Genomic DNA, 18,758 nt, shown 5'->3' on the forward strand with positions numbered 1-18,758 from the left:
TAACTTCGGGAGGGATCTACTGTACTACTACTCCATTACAGGTACTGGGACTTCAATGGGGAAAGTGTGGAAAACAAACTCGTGCCTGTGGTGTCTTCGCTATCACACTCATACACACTTTCAGGCTTGTGGCTGATGCCTGTGCAGACCCCGTTATGCTTTGGCCTCAAAAGCTAAGAATACGGGGGACAGATTTTTGATTAATCTTTTCAGTGCTGTCTAAATCCCCAGCCTCTGAGCGCTCCTCATTGACCCCTGAGCAGTTGATGTGGGGTGCAGTGAGGACTTTACACACGCCAGACACTGTCTAGAAGGGTGCACCGACGTTAGTGATGGTTCTGGTGCTGGTCCTGGGGAGGTTGGGAATGTGATCACGAAGCCAGAAGGGTATTTAACAGAAAGATTCGACAGACCACAGCCGCAGGGAGGCATGCAGACCAGAAAACAGTCTCAGACATGGGCTTGGGCCGAGCCTGGCGGACGTGCTGGAGAATCCTCAAGTGGTTCCAGAGGTGCTCCTGCCCCGAGCCCTGCAAAGGTCTCTACTGCCTCCCAGGAAGCCGAGCGGCCTCGAAGCCCGGACGTTCGGGACGTTTCCTGAAGCCGGTGGCTCTGAAATGGCCTTTCGTGAGCCCAACTTGGGAAGGAGGCGAAGGAGAAAGAGCTGGAAAGTCCTCGGCGTGGGAAGGCCGCACGAAACAGCAGGTCCTTCCTGGGTCCTAGAGATTAAAGCCCCTCGCGAGGCTCCCCTCGGGGCGTCGGCCTTCGGCAATCTCCGGGGGACTTTCGGCTCTTTCCGGCAGTTCCAGCTCGGGCCCAACACTCCCCGAGCGCGCCGATCTCCCCCCGCCCCCCCCGCCCCCCCCGCTGCCCCCGCGCTTCGGGGCCTGGGCTGTTCTGCCCCGGGGCACGAGCTGTGGCCCCCCCGGCCCGCCCACCTAGTTCATTCCCGCCCCACTCCTCCAATCCCTGCTCTTCCTCGTTCTCCCCAGTGCCCGGCGACGCCCGAGCTCCCCCGACTCAGGCGCGCGACCCGGCGGGCGCTGCGCGCGGCTCTCGGGAGGAGCGGTAACCCGACGTGCCGGAGGCGGCCTCCCGCCCCGCGCGCCTCGGCGCTCGCAGGTCCCCGGCGCGCGCGCGGGCTGGCGGCGACGGCGTCGAGCTCGGCGCGCCCGGTTCGCGCCGGCGCGAGCACGCGCCCTGAGCGCTGGCTGGCTGGCGCGCACGCGCCCGAGCGGGCTCCGGGGCGGGGCGACGAGCGCGAGCCGCGGCGAGGTCGGTGTGGAGCCGCCGGCGCTCCGGCCCTCAGCAGCGGCTGCGATCCCCAGCCGGCCGCCCGGCCGCGGCGGGGAACGGGGCGGTGGGGGCGGTGGGGGCGGGGCGGCGTCCGGCTCCGGGAGAGCTGGGGGAGGAGCGCGGCGGCGACGGCGGCCGCTCTGGAAGACGACGAGAAGGAGGCGGAGGAGCTCCTTTTCCTCTCCTCAGACCCTGGAGCGTCCGGGACGCGGAGCCCGGAACTGGGGGGACGCGGCGACTGCGGGGGCCCCGGGGAGGTGAGGCTGAGGGGTGCCGGGCGGAGGGGTTGGTGAGGAACAAGGGGGGGGCACAGGGGTGCAGAGAGCGGGCTTGAGGGAGGACACGGGGGAGGGGGTAGTTGTTGGGGGTTGGGGTGTGGAGAGGAGGGGGACGTGAGCCCTTTGGGACCTGGAGTGCCCCGAGGGCGAAAGGCTTCTGGGGTCTGTGGGGCGGACCGAAGCACACGGGTCCGAGTTGGGGGGCGGCCGGGGGGGGGCGGTTTCCTGAGGCACAGGCCGGGGAAACAATGGAGTAAGGGGGGGGGACTCTGGTGTGAGCGTGTGTGGGGTATTGGATTTTGAGAAACAACGAGAGCTCGGAAAGAATGAAAGGATGGGTCCTTTGGGACGAGAAGTACAATGGATTGGGAATGCAGTGGGGATGCGTTAAGGTCATCTGCGTGGGCGTCCGAGGTCCTCAGGATTTGGGGGCAAAGTGGGGTTTGGAAAAAAAAAAGAGCTAGACATTCTTGGAATGAGGGGTGAGGGGAGGGCGGAAAGGAAAATAAGGCAAAGGGTAGCAGAGAAATAAAATCTGTGTGGTCTGGGCTTGAGTTAAGGCAGAAGGGGTAGATCTTGTTTGAGAGTATAGGGGAGGTGGACAAGAGTGGCATCTTGTAATTTATCCAGGATGATTGGGTTCTTTTGGGAAGGTGGATCTTCCTCAGGTTGGTCCCTCTGCTGAGCAGTACAAGCTGTTCTTTTAATAATTCGGTTATCATTTATAGCCCGTTTCATTGATGAAGCATGCCTGTGGTATTTATTTCTCCTATATTCATCAGGTTACTGGGTGTAATTTACCTGTGGTTAATGAAAGCGGGGGAGAACACAGCACCAACGGTAGGCATCTTGCCTTGAGTTAGGTCGGTAATAATGCAGAGTTCAGGATGTTTTGGGAAGGGAGAACCAAGAGTTTTTTTTGTTTTTTTTTTTGTTTTTTTTGTTTTTTCATTTAGACTAAAAGGTGATGAATAGCCTTGATAAAATCGAAGTTATCTATACTTTGTTAGAATTGCAGTTTCTCACTGAGAAATGTTGATGTACCATCTGCCACTGGTTTTATATGCTCCTGGGAGAGTTTGGGTTCTGCCTCAAGAAATTCTTGATACTGATATCATATTATCAGGCTGCCTTATACCTTCCAGTGTGAATTAAGGTGATTTGAAAATACTGTGGGAAAGTATTTCTGGGGTTATGATCTTTGCATTGATTCCCTTGATACTTGGATTTCCAGACCAAATATTGAATGGTACGAGACTCAAGATTGCTGGTTTTGAAATAGTAGTTACCACTCCACTAAGTGTTCGTAAATAGTTGATGTTAATCTTTTTATTTGTTGGGTATTAAGTTTTGCTGACTCACCTAAGATTTCTGGGAGTTTATCCGTTTATATTTCTTGGCTAGGTCTTGGATGATAGCATTAGGCTACTTTATAAAGATCCAAAAATAATGATATAAATTGTTGCTTTTCCTCTATCTTACAAAAACTGAATAAAGCGAGGAGTGTCTTCATTAGTGATAATGTGGTTCTTTATTGACCTCTTACAGTGGACTAGGCAAGGTGCTAAGTTTGTTTCGCATGCATTATCTCATTTAGCTTAATCCTTACAGTTATCTCCTATTTTATAATTAAGAGGTTAAATAATTTACTAGGGTCACAGAGCTAGTAAATAAAGCTGCATTCAGACCTAGCTGTGTTGGATGCTTTCTTTAAATCTTCACTGCCTGGTTGTTGGACCTGCTATTTCCCTCCTCCTAAACTTGGTTGTAAGGAGCCTCGGTGTCCAACGAAAGATGAATGGATAAAGAAGATGTGGTTTATGTATACAATGGAATATTACTCAGCTATTAGAAATGACAAATACCCACCATTTGCTTCAACGTGGATGGAACTCGAGGGTATTATGCTGAGTGAAGTAAGTCAGTCGGAGAAGGACAAACATTATATGTTCTCATTCATTTGGGGAATATAAATAATAGTGAAAGGGAAAATAAGGGAAGGGAGAAGAAATGTGTGGGAAATATCAGAAAGGGAGACATAACGTAAAGACTGCTAACTCTGGGAAACGAACTAGGGGTGGTAGAAGGGGAGGAGGGCGGGGGGTGGGAGTGAATGGGTGACGGGCACTGGGTGTTATTCTGTATGTTAGTAAATTGAACACCAATAAAAAAAAAAAAAAACCATCATGAACTGGTTGAAATTTGGATCTGATATGATAATGGTGATTTAGATGAAGATTGGGTTAGTGGGCTACATCTGTAGAGTTTATATATATTTATTGCTCTTGTGATTTAACAGATCTTCTGAGGTCCAGATAATAGAGTTAATCTTGCTAAGAGTATGACCTGTGAAGAGACTTAATCTTCTGTTTCGTCTAGTGTACTGTTGAAATACTGTGCCTAGGTGGCCTCTTCCTTGTAGAAGTCAAGGCAGCCAGTTGTGGAGTCAGAACCAATTAACTCTGGAAAACAATCGAAAACTGCTGAGAGCTCAAGTGCCCTCCCAAGCACCTGTTGAGTCCACAGTTGGTACTGGCATTATCTCTAAATATAGACAGGATCTTCTTAGAAACGGGGAGTGAAACTAGAAGAACTGAGAGAAACAGCTGGGGCTTGAGGGAGGAGCTGTAGGTTGTTGGCCAAAACATCAGCATAACCCCTGGGGGCTGATCAGGAGTAGCAGAGGGCCTCAGATACTAGAGAACAGCAGGAGGGGAGGGAATTTTTGTTGAGCATTTATGTATTCTAGGCACTGAACTCAAGTATTTTTTTTATGTAACACTTCATTAGATGTAAACATTATCCCTGTTTTTCAGATGAGGTTCAGAAAGTTTAGGTAACTTGTACAAATCACTAAAAACAGTGAAGGAAATTTGTATATACTATTATTATTATTATTGCTGCTTGCTGTTTCCCATTGTAGAGCTACAATATTAAACTTGAGAACTTAAAGTCACTCTTTAAGGTCCCTTGTGCTTCTTGTTAGAAGTACAGCTGATTATTTCAATCTTGTTACTTCCGTTGGAGACTGGAAGGAAGAGCTTGGGTTTTTTCCTGATTTAAATTGTTGGGAAGGGGAGCTCATTCATTATTTACTAAATGACTTCCTGTAGAATATAATTCAGCTTCCTCAGTTGCCTGGAGTAAATCTGTAACAACATGAAAATGGCATGTCCATACTTCCTATTCTGAGGTCTTGACTTTCAGGTAAGTCATCTAGGTTCTGGAGGGATGACAGTGAAGCATGCCAGTTATAGACTTTTACCACTTTTCTTCATATGTTTTTGCCAGAAAAGTTTGACCATCATTCTTGATCGGTTACTTTAAAAAAAATTGTGATAAAATATAGGTAACATAAGATTTACTATTTAAACCATTAAGTACAAAAAAATAAATAAACCATTAAGTACAGTAGTGTTTTTTTTTTTTTAAGATTTTATTTTATTTATTCATGAGAAACACAGAGAGAGAGAGGCAGAGACACAGGCAGATGGAGAAGCAGGCTCCATGCAGGGAGCCTGATGTGGGACTCAATGTGGGACTCGATGTGGGACTTGATGTGGGACTTGATCTTGGGTCCCCAGGATCACGCCCTGAACCAAAGGCAGGCGCCAAACCGCTGAGCCACCCGCCAAACCGCTGAGCCACCCGGGATTCCCTACAGTAGTGTTAAGTACATTCACATTGTTTTTTTTTTTTTTTTTTTACATTCACATTGTTATGCAGCATTTACCACCATCCACCTGTAGAACATTTTAATCTTCCCAAACTGAAACTATGAAACAATAACTCCCATTCCTCTCTCCCCCCAGCCATATCCCTTTCTGTCTCTATGAATATGACTACTCTAGGGATCTCATATAAGTAGAATAATAGTATTTGAACATTTGTGTCTGGCTTATTTCACTTAGCATGATATCTTCAAGGTTCATCAATATTTTAGCTTAGCTTGTGTCAGAATTTCATACCTTTTTAAGGACTGAATAATACTCTATTTAAAAGTGTGTACTACATTTTGTTTATCCATTTAGACATTTGGGTCATTTCCACCTTTTGGCTATTGTGAATAATGCTGCTGTACAAGTATATTGGTATACAAGTATCTGTTTGAGTCCTTGCTTTCAGTTCTTTTGGATCTATACTAAGAAGTGAGATTTCTGGTATTCATATGATAATTCTCTGTTTAACTTTTTGAGGAAGTGTTACTACTTTTAAATATTTATTTATTTATTTTAGAGAGAGACAGAGTGAGTGCAAGTGGAGGGAGGAACAGAGGGAGAGAATCTGCTGAGCATGGAACCCGACTCAGGCTCCATCTCAACCCTTAGATCATGACCTGAATTGGACACTTAACCGACTGAGCCCCAAATCCTGTGGGAATTGTTGTTACTTTTATTTTATTTTATTTTATTTTATTTATTTTAATTTATTTTATTTTATTTTATTTTATTTTATTTTATTTTATTTTATTTTATTTTATTTTATTTTATTATTTTTTAAAGATTTTATTTATTTATTCATGAGAGACACAGAAAGAGAGGCAGAGACCCAGGCAGAGGGAGAAGCAGGCTCCATGCAGGGAGCCTGACATGGGACTCAATCCCTGGTCTCCAGGATCACGCCCTGGGCGGGAGGCAGCACTAAACTGCTGAGCCACTTGGGCTGCCCTTGTTGTTACTATTAAATTGTGGTTTTATGTGTGTTCACCTGAAGGTAGCACTTGGCCTTATGTTTGAGGGGTGATGGTTCCTCTACTGACTTTTTCTGTACTGTTTGTAGGATACTTGTACTGGAAGTGATTCAAAAGGAAATGATTTACCTACTTTTCATGACTCTCTTAGCTTATGCCTATTTATATTTATGTATCATGACATCTGGCAAGCACATTAAAATACATTTCAACTTAGCAATAAAGTACTTTTGAAAATCTTTCAGACAGTTCAGCTCATGAAGAAAATGGGAGTATCTGTTCTAAAGTGTGAAATATATCCAAAGTGGAAGGAACCATTTGTTATATATAGATCTTTCCAGTCATACCTGTAAATGTGGATAATCATCTTAAAAACATGATTTGTATGTGTATTTGAAAAATGTGTCAGTAGTAAAGAGCATTTTTAGTTCACTTTGCTGCCTTTGAAATTCAGGGTACTTATTTAAGAATGTTTTACATAAAAAAAAAAAGTTTTAGGTGTATGAGCTGCTGGTTACTGCTTAATTTGTGCATCCCGTCATTCACTGAAAAAAGTTTGAGTGCCTACTATGTGCTTTAAATATTTCAAGAAGGTAGCTGTGATGCAGGAAACAAAATTAGCTCAAGTCACTTATTTGACTCCATTTTTCCTCTACATATATACACATACACACACATATATATGCATATATGTATTTATGTGTGTATAAACATATTTTTCCTCTATTGTTATATGTTTATACACATATAAGTGAATATATGAGTTCTATAGTACATATATGTGTGTGTGTGCATATATATGTATATGAGTTGTATAGTATCAAGTATAGTAGATTGAAATAGCTGCAGACTGACAGTGGATTGTCTCTTAGGATGGATCTAACCTCCCGATTCGTTTTTTCTAAATGTCACAAAGAGGTTAATTATCCCTGTATCTTGCTTCTTGAGATTATTGTGTTACAAAGGGACTTGAATCTCACATGTCATTTTCTGGGAGCTTCATAAAAGAGTTAGCTCACACTTACTTTGGAGGTGGTTGTTGGTTCTGAAATACAGTTGGCCCTTCAACAATGTGGGAGTTAGGGGCATTGACCCCTGTGCAGTGGAAAATTTGTGTATAACTTTGGACTTCCCAAACAGTTAACTAGTATTATATATTGTGTTCTTACAGTAAAGTAGCTAGAGAAAAAAAATATTAAGAAGGCCATAAGGAAGAACAAATATATTTACAGAACTGTATTTATTGAAAAAAAAAAATCCATGTATAAGTGGACACATGCATTTCAAACTGATGTTGCTCAAGGGTCACTGTATTTCTAAAGATTTAAAGTTTGTAAACTCCTTGTGTTTAAATTACTGGATATTAAGGATGGGTCAGAGGCCAACATTTTGCTCTCCATGTTCAAATCTACCATAGTGGTCTGTAGAGGTGGGTGAAATATACATCATCTTCTACACAAATTCTGCATGGTTTGAGGATATAGCCAGTAGCTTAAAGGCAGTTTTTTTTTTTTTTTAATATTTTATTTATTCATGAGAGACACGTAGAGAAGCAGAGACACAGGCAGAGGGAGAAGCCTGCTCCATGCAAGGAGCTTGATGTGGGACTTGTTTCTGGGACACTGGGATCACGTCCTGAGCTGAAGGCAGATGCTCAACCACTGAGCCACCCAGACATCCCTTAAAGGCAACTTCTGCAGTCATTGTCCTATGACTAATTTGTGGTTAGTGGGTTACATAGCAATTCTTACTAGTTCAAACCCTAAATAATAACCTTGGATTGCTGGTAAGAAGAAGGATTTTTTATATTACTTAACAAAACATCATGATTACTAGTTGTGGAATATGTGTGTGTGTGTGTGCTTGAAAACGGGCAAAAGGATATTGGGCCTGAGGAGGAGATTTGTGATAAGGCCATTATATGATTTAGATGAGTCATGATAGTAAGTGAAGATGCTGCCAATGATGATACTTCTTATTGACCTATAAAGACTGGGAAGACCAATGTGTACAACTTGCAGTCTTTCCTCTCTTGTGTACATGTCATATGTCCAGTAGGAAATTATTTGCTGTTACTGTAAGGCTACCATCAGTAGTAGAGCAATACTTTAAATTATCCACTTAGTCTCTGATTGTATGTCAGTGTGGTCAGCCCATTGCTGGCACTTCCAGGTTACCTTCTGTACATTGATTTGAAATGTGCATTAGTGTGTCGTGACTCTTGTTTGCCTACTAAACTTTATAGTAAATTACCTACATTGCCTACCTGCGTATCCTGCACAAGTCCTCAGCATAAGGGTCTCATCATGAGAAGCTCTCTCATATTTGATGAAACAGTGAAATGCATCTATAACTAAGATGGAATTACAGGAAGCTAAAGTATTGTATCTGAATGGCAAGTGATCTAGAACCACCACAGACTAAATCAGCCATAGCTTAGCTGCAAGCTTGATGTTTTGTTATATCTTACTAGTTAGTACACACTAGGTTTCTTTTTCTTTTCTTTTTTTTTCTTGATAAAGAATTTATTCATTTATTCATGAGAGACGAAGAGACACAGGCAGAGGGAGAAGCACACACTAGGTTTCTTGAGATAGTAATCTAATCCCTTGTTGACAATGCTTTTTTTTTTTTTTTAAGATCTTATATATTTATTCATGAGAGACAGAGAAAGAGAGAGAGGCAGAGACATGGGCAGAAGGAGCACCAAGCTCCCTTGTGGGGAGCCTAATGAGGAACTTGATCCCAGGACCACAGGATCATGACCTGAACCAAAGGCAGACACTCAACCACTGAGCCACCCAGACACAACAGTGCTTTAAACAAGACTTAGTTGGGTAATCTTTTTCATCTCCATCACTATGCAAATGTATTTTATGTTGGTTTTTACACTTGTTCTTAGCCAAAGGCCAAAAAGCGATATTATGTTGGTTTTTAAAAAGTTGGTATTTGGGACACCTGGGTGGCTTAGTCAACTGACTAAGTGTCCAACTCTTGATTTTGGCCTGTCATGATCTCAGGGTCATGGGATCAAGCCCTGTGTCGGGTTCTGCACTAAGCATGGAGCCTGCGTGGGGTTCTCTCTCCTTTTACCTCTGCTTGCCATCATGTCCCATCTCTCTCCACCCCCCAACCCCTGCCGGGACTCATGCACGCCCACTCTCTGAAATAAATAAAAAGTTGATATTTGTCATTTGTCTGCCCGCCCATACATAATGTTATGATGATCCTGTAAGTTAGACTACAAGGTATTATTATTTGATGTTACTGTAATTTGGAGCATGGGAAACAGTGCAATAATAGTGATTATCAAATTTGTTTAGGCATCTAACCTGTTGAAGTAGAAAAAGCTCTTGAAAATGGAGGGATATTTGGTACCTTCATCCTGATTACTTGTTACCTGAAATCTTAACATTTACGATTAGAATTATAATCAATTTTTATATGATTACAGTTTTGGTTGGGCAGTAAAGCTGAGAACACATGATCCTTTCACACTCTACTGACTCATTTCTGTTGTGAAATAAATAGCTCTAAACATATTCTTAAACTTCTTGGCAGCTGAACTTTTTGATGCCTAAAATGTGAATTTGCTGAATGTTATTGGTTATGATCAGGCTAATATTGATAATATCTTTATTATTATTATTATTATTATTATTATTATTATTTTAAAGATTTTATTTATTCATAGAAATGCAGAGAGATAGAGAGGCAGAGACACAGGCAGAGGGAAAAGCAGGCTCCATGCAGAGAGCCCGACATGGGACTCGATCCAGGGTCTCCAGGATCACGCCCTGGGCTGCAGGCGGCACTAAACCGCTGCACCACGGGGGCTGCCTAATAATATCTTTTTTAAAAAAATGTTATTTATTTATTCATGAGAGAGACAGAGAGAGAGAGAGGCAGAGACACAGGCAGAGGTAGAAGCAGGCTCCATGCAGGGGGCCTGACATGGGACTTGATCCTGGGTCTCCAGGATCATGTCCTGGACTGAAGGCAGCGCTAAACTGCTGAGCCACCTGGGCTGCCCTGATAATATCTTTATAATATTTCCATGTATTATTTTTCTTCTAATTTCTTATTAAAATAGGGAAGCTGTATAACATTTAAGAGTGCAATCCTGTTAGTATCACACAGGAGTTGCTAATATGTTGGATTATAGCTAGCTGGGCATAGAATTAATTATTGGTGAGAGGGACTATATTCTGTTAACATCAAAAAAAAAAAAAGGTCACAAATCTGGCGCACAGATCTGGCTTTGAATCTCTGTTCCTCCACTTACTCCCTCTGTGGACTTGGTCGTCTTTTAATTTCTCTAAGCCTGTGTTTCTGAATTTTTAAGTTGGTCCAGCAGTAATCCCATGACAACAGAGTTGTCATGACTTGAATATTTTTAGGTGATGTTCGCATAACATAAAATTAACCCTTTATACAGTTCAGTGGCATTTAGAACTTCGACAGTGTTGTACAGCCATCACTCTATCTAGTTCTGGGACTTTTGCATCACCCCCAATGGAGACCTCATACCCATTAGCAGTCACTCTTCATTCTCCTCTTGCCGTGTCTCTTGGTAACCACCAATATGCTTTTTGTCTCTATGAGTTTACCGATTCTGGATATTTCAAATAAATGGAAACCTGTAATATGTGATATTTTGTGTTTGCATCTTTCACGTAGCATAGTATTTTTTTTTTTTTATAGCATAGTAGTTTTGAGGATCATCCATGTAACAGTCTTTCATTCCTTTTTATGGCTGAATACAATTCCATTGTATGGATATATCACATTTTGTTTATGCTTTTATCTGTTGATGGACAGTTGTGTCATTCTCACTGTTTGGCTATTGTGAATACTGCTGTGAACATTCTTTTTGTTTTTAAAGATTTTATTTATTCATGAGAGACACAGAGAGCAGGACAGAGACAGGCAGAGGGAGAAGCAGGCTCCTTGTGGGGAGCCCCATGTGGGACCTCATCCCAGGACCCTGGGATCGCACCCTAAGCTGAAGTCAGACACTCAACTGCTGAGCCAGCCAGGCATCCCTGCTATAAACATTCATATACCAGTGCTTGATAATCTGTTTTCAGTTCTTTTTTTTTTTAAGATTTTATTTATTTATTTATTCATGAGAGACACAGAGAGAGAGAGAGACAGAGAGGCAGAGACACAGGCAGAGGGAGAAGCAGGCTCCATGCAAGGAGCCCGACGCGCGACTCAATCCCGGGTCTCCGGGATCAGACCCTGGGCCAAAGGTGGTGCTAAACTGCTGAGCCACCCAGGCTGCCCTCTGTTTTCAGTTCTTTTGCGTCTATAGCTGAGAATGGGATTGCTGGGTCATATAGATTTTTTTTTTTTAAAGAAGGAGAGAGATGGGGGCAGGGGAGAGGGAGGCACAGGGCTCGATCTCACAACCCTGAGATCATGACTTGAGCTGAAATCAAGAGTTGAATGTTTAACCAACTGAGCCACCTGGGCACTCCCACACAGAACTTTTATATTTAACTTTTTGAGAAACTACCACTCTGTTTTTCACAGAGGCTATACTATTTTATATTCCTAGCAGCAATGTGTGAGGGATCCAGTTCTCCACATCTTTGTCAATACTTGTAATTTTCCTTTTTTACCCCTTTTGATTGTAGCCATTTTAGTAGATGTGAAGTGATACCTTTTTTTTTTTTTTTGAAAGATTTTACTTATTTATTCATGAGAGACACACAGAGGCAGAGATGCAGGCAGAGGGAGAAGCAGACTGCACGCAGGGAGCCTGATATGGGACCTGATCTGGGACTCCATGATCATGACCCGAGCAAACCACCCAGGTGTCCCGTGAAGCGATATTGTGAATTTGATCTGCATTATCTTAGTGACTACTGATATTGAACATCTTTTCATTAACTTGTTATTTGTGTATATTCTCTGGAGAAATGTCTGTTAAGTCCTTTGCCCAGTTTTTATTTTCTTTATTTTTATTTTTTAAAACATTTTATTTATTTATGAGAGAGACAGAGAGGCAGAGCCACAGGCAGAGGAAGAGGCAGGCTCCATGCAGGGAGCCCGATGCGGGACCTGATCCCGAGACTCCAGGATCATGCCCTGGGCCAAAGGCAGGCACTAAACCGCTGAGCCACCCAGGGATCCCCACTTTGCCCAGTTTTTAATTGGCTTTTCTTTTTGTTGAGTTGTGACTATTGGATTTTAGTGGGCATAAAACAGTTCAGTAGGTACACATAATATACACTCAATAAATATTAGCTAATTAATTAAAAGTATTTTTGCAGGGATCCCTGGGTGGCTCAGCAGTTTAGCGCCTGTCTTCGGCCCAGGACATGGTCCTGGAGTCCCGGGATCAAGTCCCACATCAGGCTCCCTGCATGGAGCCTGCTTCTCCCTCTGCCTGTGTCTCTGCTTCTCTCTCTCTGTGTCTCTCATGAATAAATAAATAAAATCTTAAAAAAATTTTTTTTTTTGGACTTGTGGCTTTCAATTTGAAGAGGACTTTGCCCGGCTTCTGTAATTAGGAGTGCAAAGGCAACAAAATCTTTGTTGTCAATAAAGTTTTGAGGGATCCCTGGGTGGCGCAGCGGTTTGGCGCCTGCCTTTGGCCCAGGGCATGATCCTGGAGACCCGGGATCGAATCCCATGTCGGGCTCCCGGTGCATGGAGCCTGCTTCTCCCTCTGCCTGTGTCTCTGCCTCTCTCTGTGTGTGTGTGACTATCATAAATAAGTAAAAATTTAAAAAAAAATAAAGTTTTGACTATGTCAGTATTCATACTTCGCTTTTAATTGATGCCCCTGAATCAAGAAATTAGAAACACTTATGCAAAAATCAGTTTATCTTTGGCAGAAATCAGTATATCATCAATGTTTAATTTATTCCTAAGAACTATAAAGCGGTAGTGCCATCTAGTTATATCTGAGATGTAGATCATCTTCCTTCATTCTACCCTGTTATGATACATTTGTTATAAATGCATGCCACAATCAAAATTTCTTGAAAACTGGGTCAGGGAAACCTTCTTTTTATATGTACTGCTATGGGCTTCCCCTTCTATCTGAAAGTAGAGCATTTTTATGAAACTTTTTGTAAGTCTAAATGGCATAAAGTAAGAAACATTTATCATTAATTTATATGGAAAAATTTTTGAGCGTTCTCAGACCCAAAATTAACCTCTCTTAGGCTTTTCTGCTACCTTAGGACACATGTTGCTAATGGATGCACAAAATAAATCAAGATAAAGCACAGAAGCTCACAGTACAGTTCAAAGCTGTGGCAGCTTGATGTTGAGATGCTGAGTGTAGTTCCCAGGAAAGGAGCCTAGGGCCACCACTTAGTGTGTGGGGTGTGCTCTGCTTCTCTAAAAGCTTGCTGCAAAACAAATGTTGAATGCTATTTTCACTTTCCCCCTTTTTAAAATAGAAGCAAAAATCCTCTTTGGGTTTCCTTCTGTTAGTGGAAACTAGTATTAATGTGGATCTTTTGTAAAAGAGAAGTGGTGTAAGGTGAACTTTCGAAAAGCAAGGGATTACCTGTATGTAGTTGATAGGTTATCAGTGTTTTTCTGTTTATTGCAACTTGGCTTTATGGGCTGGTCAAAAGAAGCTAGATGAAAATAGGAGATCAGAGTAATTAATTTAGGATTACCCTCCTGTCAGGATTGTACCGTCTTGAATTGATGAATATATCTTGGCAGGTTTATAGTATTTTATTTCAGTATGTCATAATTTGGAGTGGGGCCATAGCTTTAGGCAGAACATACTGAAAACTGTATGTAAGTCTAAACTTCGTTATTTTCTTGGGAAAGGTAACAAAGAGAAGTGTATGCTTTCAGGGACTGGTGATTATTCAAATCCCCTCTAAGGTATTCTTTCCCTGTACTTCCAAGCTTTATGTTCTATATGCTGCATATAGAACCCTCCTATCTTTTTTATTGCCTCTGTCCTTTGCCCATTCCATAAATGCTACCTGGAATGCCTTCATTGGTGACTCTCCCAAGTCTCTCAGGCAGACTAAAAGCCCCTTCTGTTGAGCTTTGAAATCTGTTACATATTTTTGTAATAACACTTGTCATAGTGTACTTTTAAAAAAGCACATTTGTTTTGTTTTGTTTTAAGAGAGAGAGTGAGGGTGGGAGGCAAGGGCAGAGGTAAAGAGAGAATCCCAAGCAGGTTCCATGCCCAGCACAGAGCCCAATGTGGGGCTTGATCTTATGACCCTGAGATCATGACCTGAGCTGAAATCAAGAATTGGATGCTTAACTGACTGAACCACACAGTCGCCCCTAAAAAATGCACATTAAATTTTAAACAAAATGAAACAGTACAAAGGTAAATGGTGAAAATAGTTTCCCCACTTCTCTTCCCCAAAGGCCGTCACTGATCTTACTTTTTAAAATATATCCTTCCAGAGTTTTTCTGGGCTGATACAAGACTTTTTATAGTATATGAAATATTTATTTACCTCTATTTTTTAATTGCAGAGTAGTTTAGAAATACTGATAAAAATTCAAGTATTATAGAAATACATAGACCAAAAAATGAAAAGTCCTTTATCTTGATCCTTAACTCTTGTCCTTACTAAACAATGACTCTCCTCTTCAAGAACATTCCTCTGTCCAGAGGCAATCCTATCATAAGCCTACTGAGTACTCTTTTGAATTGTTCTGTTTACATTTATGTACTTACATAAAAGTTATTTTAGGAATATATATATATATTTTTAAAAGACTTTATTTATTCATGAGACACAGAGAGAGAGAGAGGCAGAGACACAGGCAGAGGGAGAAACAGGCTCCATGCAGGGAGCCCGACATGGGACTCTATCCTGGGTCTCCAGGATCACGCCCTAGGCCGAAGGCAGTGCTAAACCATTGATGTACATTGATGTTTTATATGTACTGCTATGGGCTTTTGAGCCCAAACCATTGAGCCACCAGGGCTGCCTGGTATATATTGTTTTTATGTTATTTTATATATTTTCTAACCTCTTCTTATGTATCTTGGAAATTTTTTTCACATCATTATATACAGACTCATTTTATTCTGCATGGTGTTTATAATATGCATATACTATTTTATGTAATCATTTTTCAGTTGATGGATATGTGTGTCCATCACATATATCCATCAATTGAGAGGGAGAGGGAGAAGCAGACTCCCTGCTGAGCACAGTGCCTGACACCAGGCTTGATCTCAGGATGGGCAAAGGTAGACGCTTAGCCCACCCAGCCACCCTGGTGCCTCTCCCTTGCAGTTTTCTAACAATACTTCAATGAACATTTTTTTTTTTTAAACTTCTTGTTGGATCTATATGAGTGTTTCTCTGGGTTGCTAGAAGTGAAATGCTGGGTGAAAGGGTATAAAAGGGTATACTCTTCTAAAATTTTGGTGAATACTGCCAAATTGCTTTTTTAAAAAACTTTTTTAGTTTGAAATAATTTAGGTTTGCAGAAGAGCAAAGATAGTACAGAGAGCTCCCATATACTCTTCCCCCAGCTTTTCCTAATGTTAACATCTTTCATAACCATAACACATTTATCAAAACTAAGAAATTAACATTGGTACAATAGTACTAAGTTATATAAACTATTTGGATTTCCTCAGTTTTTCCACTAATGTCCTAAAAAGTTCTAGGATCCAATCCAAGATCCCATGTTGCAATTAGCCAGCATGTCTCTTTAGTGTCCTGCAGTCTGTGACAGTTTGTTTTTTTTTCTTGTCTTTTTTACTATCTTGACACTTTGAAGAGTACCAGTCAGGTATTTTGTAGAACATCCCTAAATATAGGTTTGTCTGATGTTTTCTGATACCCAGGCAAAGTTTACAGGTTTTGAGTAAGAATACCACAGAGATGATGCCCCCTTCTTGTTGCATTGTATCAGGTGGGCAGATGATATCAACATGTCTTATTATTGGTGATGTTAGCCTTGACTTATTTGATTAAGGTGGTGTCTGCCAGGTTTCTTCACTGGAAAATTTCTGCTTTTCTTTTTCCATACTCTGTCGTTAAAAGCAAGTCCCCAAGTCCAGTCCACACTCAGGGGGAGGAGTATTAAGTTCCATCTCCTGGAAGGAAAAATATCAAATAATTTGGACACATGTTTAAACCTCCACAGTCATAAACAAACATTTTATGGGGATACTTTGAGACTATCCAAATATTAGTTTCTTTTTAAAAGTTCCACCTATTAATTTTAGCGTTTCTCAGTGGATCTTGCTTATAGCAGTTATTACTATGGTATTGAAATGGTCATTTTCTATTTCTCTCATTACTTCTACATTTATTAATTAGAAATTCTTTTTTTTTTTTTTTAAAGATTTTATTTATTCATTCATGAGAGACAGAGAGAGAGAGAGGGGCGGAGACACACGCCAAACCGCTGAGCCACCCAGGGATCCCCAATTAGAAATTTTCTGTAAGGAGGCTTGTACATTGTTGGCCATTTATTAATTAATTTATTTGCATTATTATGGACTCAGGAGTTTATTCTTTGGATTATAACATTATTTACTTTGTCACTTGCTAAATTACACTCCTACCAAGCAAGTTGTAGATAACGAACTTACACACAACATTGGCTATTATGAATTAAAGTGTTTTTTCCCTATTAAATGTGAGGTTGAGTGTGTTTTATATGTTTATTGGCTATATTTCTTTGTGAATTATCTTTTTATATACTTTGCTTATTTTTAAATTGGGTATTTGGTTTGTTGTATGGAAGTTTTTTTTACTCTGGATATTACTCCTTTGTTAAATATAGTTTTTTTTCCTTTTGAGAATATTTTCTTTCTCTTTTTTAAATTACAAAAGTAATATGTTTATTGTAAAACATGTAAAGCGAGTAGCAAAAGTCTCCTCTCCCTCTCTTCAGTCTCATTCCCCATGCATATTACCTTTCTTAGCTCATAAGCTAGCAGTTTGGTATTTTTTCCTTCCAGAACTTTTTCTGTAGAAAAAAATAAAAAAATAAAAAAATAAAAAAATTTTGATAAATTAAATAAAAAAATAAAAAAATTTTGATAAAAATGGAATCATAGAATATTCCATTTTGCTTTTATCACTGATTTAACAAATTATGGAATCCTAAAGTGTTGAAATGTATGTTTCATTATCTTTTTCTCACTAGATTACAATCTCCTTTGTACAGAGACCATGATTCTTCCCACTTAAAAGTATAATTTTTTTAGGGGCTCCTGGGTGGCTCATCTGGTTAAATGTCTGACTCTGTTATCATAAGTTCAGTTCTTGATCTTGGGGTTATGAGTTCAAGCCCCACATTGAGCTCCATCCTGGGCATAGAGCCTACTTTAAAAAATAAATAAATAAAAATAAAGAAATAAAGGTATTCTTTTTCCTATGTGAATAACATCATTTTTCCATTTGCTCCTGCTAGAGACATTTCATTTCTTTAACAAAATTTTATTGAATGTCTGCTATCAGTCTGATATACAGGAGTGAACTGAACATAAAAATTCTTGCTTTATATTTTAGTAGGGAAAGGCAGATACTGAGCAAAGGAATAGAATGTTTAGTATTTCAGTTGGTGATAATTGGTATTTAAAAAAACTAAAATAAAAAAACAAGAAAGGGATCCCTGGGTGGCGCAGCAGTTTAGCGCCTGCCTTTGGCCCAGGACGCGATCCTCGAGACCGGGGATCAAATCCCACGTTGGGCTCCCGGTGCATGGAGCCTGCTTCTCCCTCTGCCTATGTCTCTGCCTCTCTCTGTCTCTCTCTCTCTCTGTGTGACTATCATAAATTAAAAAAAAAAAAAAAAAAAAAAAAAAAAACTTAAAAAAAAAACAAGAAAGATAAGGGACACTGTATAAGCATGTGACTCTGTGTGCATATGTGTGCATGTGTACAAGAGAGAAAGACAGACTCTGAGGGTAGTAGGGAAGGCACTGTTGAGAAAGTAATATATTTTTAAAAGATTTTATTTATTTATTTGATAGAGAATACAAGCAGGGATAGGGACAAGAAGAGGGAGAAGAAAGTTCTCCACTGAGCAGGGAGCCCAGTGTGGGGCTTGATCCCTGAATTCTGGGATCACGACCTGAGCCAAAGGCAGATGCTCAACAACTGAGCCACTCAGGCGTCCCTGATTTCATCTTCAAAATATATCTCAGACCCACTGACCAAGTAGGAGCAAGTTTGTGGAAGTTTTCTTCTTACTGCTTTAATATTCTCAGTGGATTAGGAATCACAGTGCTCAACTGAGAGTGAGGGTGGGGAGAAAATGATGGAGATTTGTGGAGAGAGGGGAAAGTGTGAATGTTCAGAAGAGTGGTAGAATGACTGCAGCAGGGAAGTAGTGTAGATTTCCAGGTGGCATTAAGGGCTCTTGAGGCTTGTGAATTTAAAGTGAGATTAGTTGTTTTTTTTTTTTCCTCCAGCCACATTGAGCTGCAGGGGTGTATGTTTGGAGTGGATTTAACAAGAGAGAAGTTTTTACCAAGATAGTGGAATAAAATATGAGAGGGTAAAGGGAATA

At 41.0% G+C, this 18,758-nt stretch overlaps 1 protein-coding gene across 2 annotated transcripts in view; it reads left to right on the forward strand.

The window, feature by feature from the left end:
• The first annotated feature begins 1,375 nt into the window (after nt 1-1,375).
• Nucleotides 1,376-18,758, forward strand: part of SPATS2 (spermatogenesis associated serine rich 2) — a 139,209-nt gene continuing 121,826 nt past the window's right edge. For both annotated transcript variants that reach the window (XM_038577568.1, XM_038577567.1), the window contains exon 1: nt 1,376-1,553. The gene's annotated coding sequence lies outside the window, so the exon portion shown is untranslated. The remainder of the gene's footprint in view (nt 1,554-18,758) is intronic.

The sequence above is a fragment of the Canis lupus genome, chromosome 27 (assembly GCF_011100685.1).
Source record: "Canis lupus familiaris isolate Mischka breed German Shepherd chromosome 27, alternate assembly UU_Cfam_GSD_1.0, whole genome shotgun sequence".
NCBI classification, from domain to species: Eukaryota; Metazoa; Chordata; class Mammalia; order Carnivora; family Canidae; genus Canis; species Canis lupus.